This window comes from Podarcis pityusensis (genome assembly GCF_964106645.2).
Source record: "Podarcis pityusensis genome assembly, chromosome: 11".
NCBI lineage: Eukaryota > Metazoa > Chordata > Lepidosauria > Squamata > Lacertidae > Podarcis > Podarcis pityusensis.
Window position 1 is genome coordinate 53,899,540 of NC_138036.1, and position 14,840 is coordinate 53,914,379.

The 14,840-nt window shown below is 43.5% G+C and overlaps 1 protein-coding gene and 1 long non-coding RNA gene across 8 annotated transcripts in view; one reads left to right on the forward strand and one right to left on the reverse strand.

Moving 5' to 3' along the window:
* Positions 1-14,840, forward strand: part of CNTNAP4 (contactin associated protein family member 4) — a gene marked incomplete at its 5' end in the record, with an annotated part of 272,470 nt that overhangs the window by 117,589 nt on the left and 140,041 nt on the right. The window lies entirely within an intron of this gene.
* The window catches only part of LOC308458380, a 164,223-nt gene continuing 160,177 nt past the window's right edge, over positions 10,795-14,840 (reverse strand). Inside the window, exon 3 of the long non-coding RNA XR_013977316.1 lies at positions 10,795-10,864. This is a non-coding gene — a long non-coding RNA (uncharacterized lncRNA). The remainder of the gene's footprint in view (positions 10,865-14,840) is intronic.

Genomic DNA, 14,840 nt, shown 5'->3' on the forward strand with positions numbered 1-14,840 from the left:
TTGACATATTTAGCTAAATAGTCTTTAAATTTCTTCCATTCTTCCTGGTATTCCTCCTCCTTCTGGTCACGGACTCTTCCAGTCAAGTCGGCCAGCTCCGAAAAGTCCATCATCTTCATCTGCCAATCTTCCACTGTTGGTACTTCTTGTGTTTTCCAGTTCTTCGCTAACAAAATTCTATCTGCGATCCTGGCATACAAAAAAGAACAGTTTCAGCTTAAGAATGGACCTCTGGAATGAATTAAGTTCATAACCAGAGGTTCCACTGTACCAGTTTCTGGAAGCCACAGGCATCTGCTTGGTCATTGTGAGAACAGGATGCTGGGCCAGATGGACCATGGGACTGATCCTGAAGGCTCTTATATTCTTACTGTTAGGTACTGAGTTGAATAGGATCCAAAATGCAGCAGTCTGATTGGTCCCAGAACAATAGGATTCAGAATGTAGCAGTCTGATTGGTCCTAGAACAATGCAGCAGTATGATTGGTCTGCAGGAGCCACCCAATCCAGCTCCAGATGGAAGTGAATCCACAACCTGACTGGCCTACAGAAAAATTCCGGAATCAGCCAATCACGTGCAGCCCATTGTGTAAATAATGTATATAAAGCAGATACTTTAAGGGGACTTTCATTCCTCCTCACCACTATGAGCTGAATAAAGAGCATGAAATCCACTCTCGACTCTGAGTATATTTCACTTACATTGATGAATAAATTCAAAGTAGGATCAGTGTGGGGTGGGCTCTCCTCTTTCAGCCTCTGATGTCAGGATTTTGTCAAGTGAGCCCACCTGTCAATTGTGATGCCACAGTAAACGTAAAGGTAAAGGGACCCCTGACCATTAGGCTCAGTCGTGACCTACTCTGGGGTTGCGGCACTCATCTCACTTTATTGGCTGAAGGAGCTGGTGTACAGCTTCCAGGTCAGGTGGCCAGCATGACTAAGCCGCTTCTGGCGAACCAGAGCAGTGCACAGAAACACCATTTACCTTCCCGCTGGAGCGGTACCTATTTATCTACTTGCACTTTGACGTGCTTTTGAACTGCTAGGTGGGCAGGAGCAGGGACCGAACAACGGGAGCTCACCCAGTCATGGGGATTCAAACCGCCAACCTTCTGATCGGCAAGTCCTAGGCTCTGTGGTTTAACCCACAGCGCCACCCGCGTTCAACTGATGCCACAGTAGCACCATCTAATTGCCAAGTGAGTTGTTGTACTCATTTGTCAAAGTTAGCCCATGGAAGCAAATCCAATTAAAAAATAATAAAATAAAAAAATTCTGGTGTTCCATAAATGTGGGGGTTCTTCGTCCACCTGACCTGATGATGTGCCCAATCTAGATTTCTCCTAGTTCAGGGTCAGCCTCACTCTGCTTAAGTGATTCTGGGATGAAATTCTCCTTAAGCTACAATAACTCTGAGCAGTGAAGGGTCCTTACAGGTTGTAAGGAGAAACTCTGTTATTTGTTCAGGGCAGTGTTTTATGTGGTTAAAAGAATTCTGAACTTAAATTCCTGCTGTTCCAATTTTAGGGTTCTCAACCTAGCAATTCATAGGCACTTAAATGCATGTAGAGAGGATTAAAAAGCTATACATTTCTATTAGTTTTGAAAGGAATTCTGGATTTGTTTTTCTTTTAAACTCCATTTGGAAATGTAGCAGTCCCACTGAGTAAGTAAGACTGTACATGGATATAGAAAAATTACTTGCATTTCTTTAAGCAGACTCTTATTAATTTTCACAGGCATGTGAAGCTAAAAATGCACTTGGCATTTTTTTAAAAACAACAACAACAACAGAATCACTCCAAAAGTAAATTGGGCTTTATTCTAGGTATTTTGGAATAAAACTATTATCATTGCTGACCGTTGGCCTTGCTGACTGAGGCTGCTGAAGCTGAAATCCAAATTCTTGATCTCTGCCCAGTTCTTAACAAAATGTACCAAGCAATTACAGCTAACACGAATTATACCAGGCACCATCTATTTGTTACCTTGAAAGCTTTTTTTCTTGAAGCAAGAGTTAATAATGGGGGAAGCTATGGGTTGTATCCAGTGGTGGCTTTGTGCTAGGGGGAGAGCTTCTGTTCGTGCAGAGCAGGAAACCCAACTTCCCCAAATCTCCTCTGCTCAAGGCAGCACCCCTGTACCCCAAAAAGCTTTTCCTGATATTTGCTAGACTCTTAGGAACAATATGGAAAATGGCACTGAGTGCTGTAATCAGAAGGGGGGTGGGATTGGTGAAAATTGGGGGTCTTGCCTTGTTCTAGTGGAAGCATTTTCACTAGTGCAAAGCCACTATTGGGTAAATCTCTGTTAGGCACTGCTGGAATAAAACCAGGATTTTGTATTTCTTACAGATTTATTAGTAGATGGCTGTGATATTATAAATGCAGCCATTCTGCCATTGCAGAAGCACATGTTCACTCTGCTTTTTATTATAGCTAAGGCTACAGTTCTGCAAAGCTTCGTGCAAGATGCTATAACTGTTACTTTGATTAATTCTGCTGAAAATCTTGATAGCACTATATGCAACCCAGAGTCATAGGCCTGCTCGTGATGATAATTTTTATGTTGAGGCTTAAAGCAGTAATTAAGAATGAGGGGCAATTCAGACTTTTGTTAACAGACTAAAAACCACTTCTGGACATCAGAGGGAAGTAACCCCTAGTCTTGACTTTCATGTGCAATCATGAAATAGCAGTGTCTTATAATTATAATTTAAAATTCAAATAGGAAGCATTCCCGTGTAAGACTTACAGCAATTCTACACTTATCTACTGTGACGATAGCCCCAAGTGTCCTTCAGGTTCTGTCCACCATGGTTTAAGATGGATATTGACAAACTGGAACTTGTTCAAAGGAGGGTAACAAATATATTGAGCCTAGATGCCAGATCTTAGAAGGAAGGGCTGAAGAAGCTGGACCTCAATCAAGAGGTAACGTGAGAGCCATCGCCAAACGTTTGAAAGTCTGTCATACATTTCATGGAGCATATTTGTTTTCTGTTGTTCCTTTGGACCAAACATCAGTGGGTTCTAATCGCAAAAGTGGATTTTGACAGAATATTTAACTTACTGGTGGTATGAGCTGTCTGGTCAGCGAACAAACTTCATCAGAAGATGGCAGATTTTCCTTTGTTACAGAATTTTAGCAGAAGTTGCATATGGCCACCCCACAAAGTTGCCAAAACAGCAAATGTCCTGCATCGGCTGGCATTTGGAATAGATGACCTTTGTGGTTCCATTCAACTAGATGATACTATGTTTTAAATGGGACATCATGTGATCGGAATATTGATTAAAGCAGCCAGTGTTATGTCATTAGTTACAACTTTTATACCTCAGTTGCAGAGTTTGGCAGAATGCTTTTATGAACCATAAAAAAGAAATAAAATTGAAATTGTTAGGTAGGACTGTTTGACTATAATTGTGCCTGTTGCAGAGGCTCCATTTGAGTGATATTATTTTTCACATAGATTCCCTCTTATAATAATCATTTTTGTGAGTGCTGTGCTACAGTTGCAGGCGTGAGCAAAATTGGCACTCTGAAAAAGTTTGAAACAGCAAAAATAGGCTACAGTAGGAAATTCAAAGTGACACAGTGCAATTATTCTGTGTTGAATTCCTAGCACATGAATTGCATGTTTACTTGAGCTGCCGTTACATTGGTGAGAATGCATGTAGCATCTATTGAAATTCACCAGCTGTAGGTCAATATACAAAAGTGCAGATACGAAGGATAAATATAAAAATCCTAATATAAAATCATGATTCCTCAGCAGCACAGTTCAGGTGCCAGATTTACACTCAAAGAAAGTTCAGTCTAAGTGTAAAGTAGTTTCTGCATATTTCCAGGGAAAAAATGGCATCCCTAGAGAGTGTACTCTAACCATAGAATGCTAACTCACAGGGGTGTCACCAGAGTACTATTTCATTTCAATATATTCAATATATTCCTCCAGAAATTGCTTGCCTGATGGAACAATCTCTTCACACCTCCTGTGTGCTGTTCTGGGGGTCCTCATGAGCCCCTAAGCCAAACGGGGCCCACACAGGAGGATGAGAGGGGGAAAATCCCCATTGCATTAGTGGAAGTCCTTGTATAGGCTTCCACCAGTGAGACTAGTTAGTTGAATCCGACCCTGTGTGACTGAATTTCAAAGTAAATTCTACTGTAGTGATAAACTAACTCTGTGTACTCCCTACTGTGCTTCAGTTGTGAAATATTTGTGTGTGTTTCTTTTCATACACAGGATGCCAAAAAAAATTCTTTTCAGCAAAAACAGCAATGAGGTCTGGGCCTAACAGTGTCCTTCTGTCCTCTTATTCATAGATGTAGCTTGGATCTGCTGGAGACTCCAATTTACAGAAGGAGGTGGGGAGAGAATCATAGAATTGTAAACTTGGAGGGAGTCCCTATCTAGTCCACCCCCCTGCAATGCAGGAATCTCAACTAAAGCGTGATGTCCTGTCTTCAAAATACAAAATCAAGATCTAAACTAGTGTGGGAGCCATTATGTCTTCTAGTACGCTTGAGGCAAAAGACGAACATTTCTTTTAGATAGGATGGAAGGAGAAGTTCACACTTAGCATCTGGAACTGACAAGGTGATGGTTGGGCCATATCACTGATTGTGTGTTCAGACCCAGAGACCTCCCCCCTAAATAAACACACATTTGACTCAAATTTTAGTTTTGGTTTTTGGCAGAATTTAGGCCACAACTTTACTGATTGCATAAAGTGAGTGGTTGCCTAGGCTCTGGTTCAACTAGCTCCCTGTACCCTTGCAGGTAATGCTGACCCAGAGCTCTATCATAGGTCAGCCAAGAGTGAACAGCTGAGGTAGGTGGAAAGCCCGGGAACAGACTCTATTCACTCCCCATATGCTCCCCTGTACTCAGGCATGGGCACAACCCCTTCTCGGGGGTTGACCAAACCAAGTTGAGTCCCTGAATTGCTTTAACAGAATACCCTTCACATATGGATGGCGAGAGTGTTCTCCCAGTGCCTATCTGCAACCTTACAAGTTGTGACGATTTGCTACACGGCAGGCGAAGCACAAAAAGCGACAGCCAATCAGCCAATTGGGGAAAATCCCTGCCATGCCCCTGTCCCAATGACAGACGACACACAATGGCATAGCAAGGTCAATCACAAAACGCCCTAAAATTAGGGAGAGGTGGGTGGGTGTTCCGATGCAGCAGACAAAAGAGGAAGCTCTGGGTCATGTGCATAGGTATATATAGGTCCCTCAGTCCATTTAGACAGCTCCCCATTGGCCAGATTAAACCCAGCAACGAGGGACCTACCAATCAGGTGTTGTGGCTGTCCAATATACCCACCCACAACCAGGAGGTCAGTCTCCAGGTCTCACCGCAACACGTGCCCTCTTTTAGGGAGGGCACGCTTTATAGGTGAGTGGAAGAGAAGCATATTTTAAAGGGAAACATCTTTAAAGAAGATGTTCAACACTGCTTTGGAATTCAAGCTTGGTAAAGGAATTCTCCCAATCCCAATATTGGAAACGATGCTTCAAGACACGTTTTATGAACATGCTGAAAATGAAATATTATGCAAAATATTATGCCCAAGAACAAGAGCAAACTTGCTTACCAGCCTCTTTACAGAAGCAATATAAAATTCATTTTTTAAAAAACTACAGTTCTTACTCATCAGTATGCTGAATCACAGGAGTATATAAAATAAAAATAACCAAATGCAATCTGGGAATGAAGAGTTTGATCTGAAGATTCCCATTCATGAACAGACAGCACTTCTCTTTGAATATGGGTTTGCATGACTGGGAGAAGCCACTGTTGACTTTCCCAAAGGTAAAGGTAAAGGGACCCCTGACCATTAGGTCCAGTCGCGGACAACTCTGGGGTTTGTGGCACTCATCTCGCTCTATAGGCTGAGGGAGCTGGCTTTGTCCGCAGACAGTTTTTCTGGGTCATGTGGCCAGCATGACTAAGCCGCTTCTGGTGAACCAGAGCAGTGCATGGAAATGCCGTTTATCTTCCCGCCGGAGCAGTACCTATTTATCTACTTGCACTCGACGTGCTTTCAAACTGCTAGGTGGCCAGGAGCAGGGACTGAGCAACGGGAGCTCACCCTGTCACGGTGCCTCAAACTGCCGACCTTCTGACCGGCAAGCCCTAGGCTCTGTGGTTTAGACCACAGCGCCACCCGCGTCCCTGTTGACATTCCTACATCAATGCAAAATGCAAAAGTTAATGTCTGCAAAGTAGCCACACTGTTCTTCATAAGACCATAGAAAGCTGCCTTGTACCAAGTCTGACTGATGGTACATTTAGCTCACTGTTGGCAGGACTTCCCCAGAATTTTAGGCAGGGAACCTTTACCAGCCCTACCCAAAAAGCTAGGGATTGACCCTGAGATATCTTGTATGCTAAGCAGATGTTCACTCTACTCACATCGAGCCTTTTGAGATCAAAAGCATTGCAGATGTTAAGGTAAATATTCACCTGACTTCTTCTGATCTTCTTGGCTGGAAGATACCGGTAGGTTATGCACCGGCAATGAGTTTGCTGGCTGCTCTGTGATTTTTACCAGGCAAAGGATTCCACTGTAGACCAGCTTCATAGGTTCAATTTGTTAGTGCTCTTGGCTTCAGCATGGATGCTTGATCCAAAATGGACTTCCAAGGGGCTTGACCTGGTTTAAGTACTTCAGATCAACTGTTTTGATCTGGATCGGCTTTAAAATCTACACCAGGAAGTATCATTCATTCAGGGCACATAGCAGATAATACATATAATAGATAACCTGTAAATTTGTCTCCTACAGAATGTTTTACAGATAAATCTGCATGAACCCTATGGAAACATCATTTTAAGCTCTTTTCTGTGTCAACGCATGTAAATATTGACAACCTCATGAATATAATTTAGCAGGCAATAAAAGCTCAAGATAACAGGCTTGAAACATTTTATTGTGGCTTTGGCAAAACGTTGCATTTTACTGTCTGAAAAAGTGGTCAGATAAATGACTTCACTTTGTTTCTGAAGTTAATAGCTTTCAGAAATAATTAGTAATGAGTCTATGAGGAAGGTTCCTGCTGTACTTCATAGGTCACATAGTTTAACACTGTATTCTTCCTAGATTTTTTTCCCCTCTCTCTCTCTGGAGGAATGGTGTCTATGAATAAATCCATCTTTGGGATATTTTGATAAGGCAAAATTCTGCTTAATCTATATGTAAATGCAACTTACATATATTGGGCCACCATTTCTCATTTCATATTGTTTCCTGGTGTCAAAGACATCATTCATAGCTCCATATTTACTGTCCAACATTTCTGGATAGAAGAGACATATATAAACCTTTTCATTTGTGTGTCTTTGTTTGCATGTTATAGTCATCATAGTGACTACCTTGATCAGTAACTACTCTCACACAACAATGCATTAAAAGTATAAGGTATTATTTTATTGATTACATTGATATCCCATCTTTTCTCTGAGAAATTCAGAGTGGCCTATCTAGTTCTCCTTCTCCCCATTTTATCATCACAACAAACCTGGGAGGTAGGCTAGGCTGAGAGTGAGTGCCTCAGGATCACAGAGCGAACTTTGTGGCTGAGTGGGGATTTGAACCCTGGTCTCCCAGGTCTGAATCCAGTGCTTTAACCACTGCACAACATTTAGTGTGGGTGGCCTTGTACATATATTTCAGTATGCAAGTAAAGGTAAAGGGACCCCTGACCAGTAGGTCCAGTTGTGACTGACTCTGGGGTTGCAGCGCTCATCTCGCTTTGCTGGCCGAGGAAGCCGGCGTACAGCTTCCAGCATGACTAAGCCGCTTCTGGCGAACCAGAGCAGCACATGGAAACACTGTTTACCTTCCCGCTGGAGCGGTACCTATTTATCTACTTGCACTTTGACGTGCTTTCGAACTGCTAGGTTGGCAGGAGCAGGGAGCGAGCAATGGGAACTCACCCCGTCCCGGGGATTCGAACCGCCAACCTTCTGATCGGCAAGTCCTAGGCTCTGTGGTTTAACCCACAGCGCCACCCGCGTCCCATTTCAGTATGTAGATCAGTCCTATTTTCAACTCTGCATATTATGTGAATCATGCATTCATGCGCATAACATTATGTGACACCCAATGCTGCTAACATGCCACCATGTATGCATGCAGTGTTGTTGCAGCCATTAGGCAGGGTGAGGCCATTGCCTCAGGCAACTCCACTCTTCCCTTTTGCTGTGGCAGTGTTGCAGGACAGCAGAGACTTCACTGGGGCCCCGACAGAGGAATTGCAGCCCCCGCCACATATCAGGATTGGCAAATGGGGATGCAGGCTTGGACATGGGCTGTGCCAGGGGGTGGAGCTGATGGAGGAGGAAGGCTTCACTTGGGTCCACTCCCTGGCCATTTAAATGGCCCACACCTGGGGCTCTACCTGCTTTCCTTCATTGGGTTCCACACCCACCCACCCTTGGTTCAAGCTGATGGTTAAGGGCTTTGCTGTGGCAACAGTAGTCACTGTTTTATGGGGCCAGGTAGGAATTTGTCCACTGGGGGAACGATCCAACCCAGTGGTTTTTGTGGGAATGTTCAGGAATACAGGAGAGGATATGTTGTTTGATTATAGCCTTTCCAACTTGTGTTAACAAGTTCACAATTTAGCAGAGTCACATTCCCCTTTTTAAACTCACAGCGGATGTGTTTGCTCAGGCTCGCTAAAGCCTCTTTAATAACTGTTCTGATATTTTCCCCTTATTCCCTCATAAAAGATAAGACATGATACAGTCTTCTATAAAAGTATAAAAAGAGTTTACTCACATTCTGTTCACAATCGGATCCCAGAAGGCAGACTTAGCTTAGAAAAGTAACATACACCTGGAAACTATCTCATAAGGTGACAGTCCATTTGTCCTCTCTTGGCTGGAAGGCTGGAGAGCATCTTTGGCTAAGCAGATGTTGCTTCTTTGATGAAAACAGTCATAGAGAGAGAGATTGCTGCCCTGCCCTGTGCTTTTGTCATTACCTGCACAGGTGAGGCCACGCCCACCTCTAGTCACATGCAGAGGAAGTCTGTCCCAGCCCAGAAGGAAACAGGAAGTTTACCTGCTGACTGGACAAACATTCCTCCCCATGTGTACTTGACTGCTCTTGTGTTTCACATCCCACAGTTTTGCCTACCTCATAGCAATCATCACAACTGACTGGGCATTGGGGCAATCCTTTGACTTGGATGGAGGGGAGGTTGTAGTCTCAGCCTACCATTCCAAACACTGGGGTATCCCGTTAAAGGGATTCGGGGGGAGTGGTCATGTCTGCCTGCCCAGGCGGGACCAGGGCCGAAGGCATTCCCCCAGATGGCAGTCCCTGTGGGGGTCACCCTATTTGATGTAAATCCTAGGAAACCCCCGGCCTGGATTGACCTACGTGTCACTCCCGGTGTGTGTGGGGAGGGGGACCGGAAATATATTCAATTGTCCCATGCCCAAGATAAACCTCTTTCATCTGTATTCAATAAAGTTGTGGCCTGTTTTGATTCAAACCAGTCTTAGTGGTCTTAGTTGCCACCAGTGGCACTGGTATTGGTGCCGGTATCAGGTGATCTCATGGAGTGTGTGAGATCTCGCTTGGATCTTGCCCCAAATTGGTGCCAATTTGGGAAGCTGGTGGGAAGCTCTTGTTGTCATCTGGTGTCATGTGGTCCTGGTTTGCCTTAGTTCAGTAGGCTCAAGACGTATGCGGGTAAAAGTGTGCTGTGCATGTGTACATATGTAACACTTGGGGATTGTGGCAGCTGTATGGAACACATGGCTGGACTGTTCATTTATTACACTGTTGGGCACAGGTTGGGCACAGTTAGTTTGGCAATGCCACATGCCTATTCAAAGGGTATGGGGCTGAACACAATCCCTCCACAGTAAAGAGATGGTTGGCATTGTCCAGAGTTGAGAGGACCAATCAGGAAATGATTAAAAATACATTAAAATGTCACACATTAAAAACTTCCCTGAACAGGGCTGCCTTCAGATGTCTTCTAAATGTCAGGGAATTGTTTATCTCTTTGACATCTGATGGGAGGGTGTTCCATAGGGTGGGCACCACTACCGAGAAGGCCCTCTGCCTGGTTCCCTGTAACTTCACTTCTCGCAGTGAGGTAACCACCAGAAGGCCCTCGGAGCTGGACCTCAGTGTCCGGGCAGAACGATGGGGGTGGAGACGCTCCTTCAGGTATACTGGGCCGAGGCCGTTTAGGGCTTTAAAGGTCAACACCAACACTTTGAATTGTGCTCAGAAATGTACTGGGAGCCAATGTAGGAAAGAGATGAAGAAACATGTGTTGGAGACCACTTCTGTGAATGCAGATCATTTGGTTAGATTTGTATGGTTCATGGATTGGGAAAATCTTTCTGCCACAAGCAGATGTTCACCTGTATGCTGGTACCAGTATCATGCAGAAGGAAAACACACCCAGTACAGAAACATATGTGCCAATCCACCAGGGACGCAAGTGGTGCTGTGGTCTAAACCACTGAGCCTCTTGGGCTTGCCGATAAAAGGTCAGTAGCTCGAACCCTGTGACAGGGTCAGCTCCCGTGGCTCTGTCCCAGCTCCTGCCAACCTAGCCATTCAAAAGCACTCCAGTGCAAGTAGATGAATAGGTACTGCTGCAGAGGAAAGGTAAACGGTGTTTCCGTGCGCTCTGACTTACGTCACGGTGTCCTGTTGCACCAGAAGTGGTTTAGTCATGCTAGCCACATGACACAGAAGGCTGTATGTGGACAAATGCTGGCTCCCTCGGCCTGAAAGCGATATGAGCGCCACAACCCCATAGTCGCCTTTGATTGGACTTAACTGTCCAGGGTTCCTTTAACTTTTTTTACCTTTACCAATCCACCTTAAGGTTTATTTCTAATTCTCTAATAGAAACTTTCATGTGTGTGAATGCACAAATATTATGTTTATTTTAGAGCTAGTAAATAATACCACAGTTTACCTGGGTGAGTATGTATATATTTTTTCCTGTAAATGCTATTCTTTATTTCTAGGTTAGCAATTTTCTCTCTCTCCCTTTTTCTAAAAAAAGCAGAGTAGATTACTATTTTCCTATTCCCATTACAATTTTTTTGTGTGTTCTGTTTGCCCAGAAAGGCACTTGAATTTCTATTAGCACCAACTGCATTAATATTTGAACTTCACAGTATGTGTGACACTTCTGTGGCTGAGACAAAGATAGAGTTTAGTGCCTTTACAGGTCAGATCAGTGGGACAACTCTTTCTTTCTCAGCCCATTGGTCCTTGGCACCAGGCAGAATAGCACAAAGAGATTAAAGGCAAACCTAATTCACCAACTGGTCCCCCCACCTCCAACTCCCTGTATACATTTCTGATTTCTTCCATTTTGTGGATGAAAAGGTCAAGGCTTTCTTGCAGATGCATACAAAATTGTAGTGCAACCACCACCAGTTTCAACTTCCTGCAGAGGCTTAAGTAAGAAGAAAAACATAGCTATATAAGAAAATGTACCTGTGTATCGCATACGGACACACTTTGAGGGTCCTTGAAGGCTGAGTTGACCTGGTTATTTCTTTTTGGCATCAAGCAGAGAGAAAGCAAAAAAAAGAGGCAATAAAGATGTTTCTCCATATAGTGCACTGTTACCTATTTTAGCTCCTGCGCTTCTTCCAGCAGCTCATGGTGTGTAACCGTGGTTCATATGCATACCATGGACCCTCAAGTTACGTACAATGGTACCTCAGGTTAAGTACTTAATTCGTTCCGGAGGTCCGTTCTTAACCTGAAACTGTTCTTAACCTGAAGCACCACTTTAGCTAATGGGGCCTCCTGCTGCTGCTGCGCTGCCGGAGCACGAGTTCTGTTCTCATCCTGAAGCAAAGTTCTTAACCAGAGGTACTATTTCTGGGTTAGCGGAGTCTGTAACCTGAAGCGTATGTAACCCGAGGTACCACTGTACAGCTCTGGATATGTAACTTTTGGGTTGCGAACGCGGCAAACTTGGAAGTGTATACTTCCTGGTTTCGCTGCATGCACATGCACAGAAGCGTTCTGCGCACCGCACACATGCGCAGAATCATTCTGCACACCATGTGCATGCGCAGAAGCGCTCTATCACGCCGGGTGTGTGTGCAGAAGCAGTGCCTCCAGTTACAGACTTTTCAGGTTAAGTACAGACCCCCGGAACTAATTTAATTCGTATCCAGAGGGTCCACAGTACACACATCACACTTTATTCTCACAAAGAAGAAGACATGGGCTTAGTGTCCTGAGCTCCCTTCAGCAGATGGCAGGCCCCACAATCCAGCAGAAGTTCCTACAGTGGAAAGGTTGGAAGGGACTTTGGCAACCCTTGCTCTGCGTTTCCCTTTTCCAGAGGGTCACACAACACTCCGGATCAGTATTTCAGCAGCTGCAAGGATCAGCTGGAAAAAGGAGAAATCTAAGAAGGTCACCTTCCTACTTCTGCTGGTGTGAGTGTCCTGTGTGTGGCAGTCCAAGTCATGGCGATTATTCCATTCAGTAAGCCACAGCACTGAAAGAGATTTGAGTCCGGCTTTTTCTTGTGAGAGTTCAACATTCTTATTACACGACACTGGCTCTTTAAGGCATGCTAACATGGAAACCATGGTTAGCCAGATAACACAGCTATCCCCCACCCCGCCCCACAAGTCACACATGACTAGGGCTATAGTTGCCTCAGTTTGGAATTGTTTTATATTCTTCTTTGTTCCTCTATATCAAATCAGCTTTTTATTCTGATTCCGACTGCTATCACTGCTAATAAATTGCTTTAGTTCTGTGTCTGCTTGTTGCTCATTACTCTGTCCAAAACCATAAATATTATCAAGAAAACAGCCATAACAGAGAAGATGGGTGGAATGGTGATTTTGAGGCTCTTTTTGACAAAAGGGGGGGGGGGAGCTGCATGACTGCAGTGGAACAAAGAATGAGTTGTTTTTGAGATGCTGTGCCTTTGGCAGCCTTAGAGAGCAATGGAGGGTGAGCAGCAGAGGGCATGAAATGAGTAAAGGGTCAGGCCTGAGAGAAATGACAGCAAGCAAAGGGCAGACTGGTAACAGATAACAGGAGGGAGAGAGAGAGAGAGAGAGAGAGAGAGAGAGAGAGAGAGAGAGAGATGGGTGTAGCAGTCAGGAACATGCAATCAGAAAAGACCTGGCAGACTCTGTAGTTCTACTGAGTCATGAGAAAGTAATGGACTCTTTACATGGGAAAGTTAGTTTATATATATATATAAATTTTCTGTTTCACTATTTCAAATACTCATTTTACATCCTGAAGATATCAGTGACTTCCCTTCTTCTCTTTCCATGGTTCATTTTGCATATCATAAATCCCTGAATATTCTGCAAAAACTATACCATTCAGTATTCCCTTATTGCATCCATCAAAACTTATTTACACTGTTGAATTTTTTTAATGCTGCCAGCGTTTTCAGTTGTACATAGTTATTTTCCATAAACATTTTCCAGTCTTCTTTAAACATATGTTATTCTTGGTCTCTTATTCTATATGTTAAGTCTGCAAGTTGCGCATATTCTGTCAACTTAAGTTGCCCTTCTTCTTTGCTCATTTTCCATTTTGGGGCTAACAAAACATGGGCCTCAGTTGTTGCATACATAAATAACATTTTCTGACGCCTGGGGATTTCAGTCTGAATTATCCCCAACAAAAAGGACTCTGGTTTTATTGTGAAAGTACTTTTAAACATTTTCTTCAATTCATTATAGATCATTTACCAATATTCTTTTACCCTTTAACATGTCCACTACATATGAAAGAATGTTCCTTCCACCTCTTTACACCTCCAGCACTTATCTGATTCTGTCTTGTAAATCTTAGCAAACTACCTGAAAATGATTCCTAGATGGTATTTAACTCCGAGTAGGCTTGCTAAGGCTTGGGAAAGTTAGTTTCAGTTCAAAGATACTGGAAGTTAAAGGCCATTGAGCTGGCCAGACTGGATGGTGTGCGCTTTGCATCCAGGAAGTAGGGGACATTTTCTGATTGAGGCCTCACTTCCTCATGAACGACCTGGTGTGTTTTTTTTGGGGGGGGGAGTTAGAAACAAAAGTGGGTGAAGCAATAGATGTTACTTCTGTTTTTCTACACTTGGCTCATTCCAGCCAGACAAAAGCTCTCAGGGAAAGAATGAGAGAGTGTGGCCTCTGTATTCGTCTGACCAGAAATGGTATTAATCACATGGTTTACCAAACAATTGGCCGTCTTTACTTTAGTTTCTGTTATACGTTCCCCATTCCCTGCGTCTGAGAAGAAAAATGATATTATCGTATCACAGCTCCCCTCTTTCTTCCTTGTTTAATGGAGAGATAATGACACAATACACGGGCTCATTAGGCAATGACTGGCTTGGGCTAAAAGACTAAACTGTTTATCTGGTGACACAAGTGGTTTTAGGATTCCTTCCAAAAGTTGTAACATTGAAGAGATTCCAATATAACTTTAAGGCATGGGGGGGAGCTAATTAAGACTAATGCTCCTTGCCAGTCTATTGCCTTGTGGGGACGTGGATGTGTCTTACTAAAACCCATAAGCCATCTACTTAGATTATAAAAATATTAAAATATATGGCGTAGAAAATGTGTACCAATAAAGTAAGGAGAATATTTTATCTTAAAATGAGCACTGAATGCCAAATTCAAATATCCCTGTGGCTTATTTATAAAGTCGGTGCAGTTCTGAATTGTATGTGGGATGTGCTTAGGGAAGCAAAAGCGGACTTAAAGGATGAGAGAGGTCCATCTTTCCTAAAGGGTGCCTTCCCAATGTTGAATTCCAATGAGGTGATGGGAGTTGAACAAC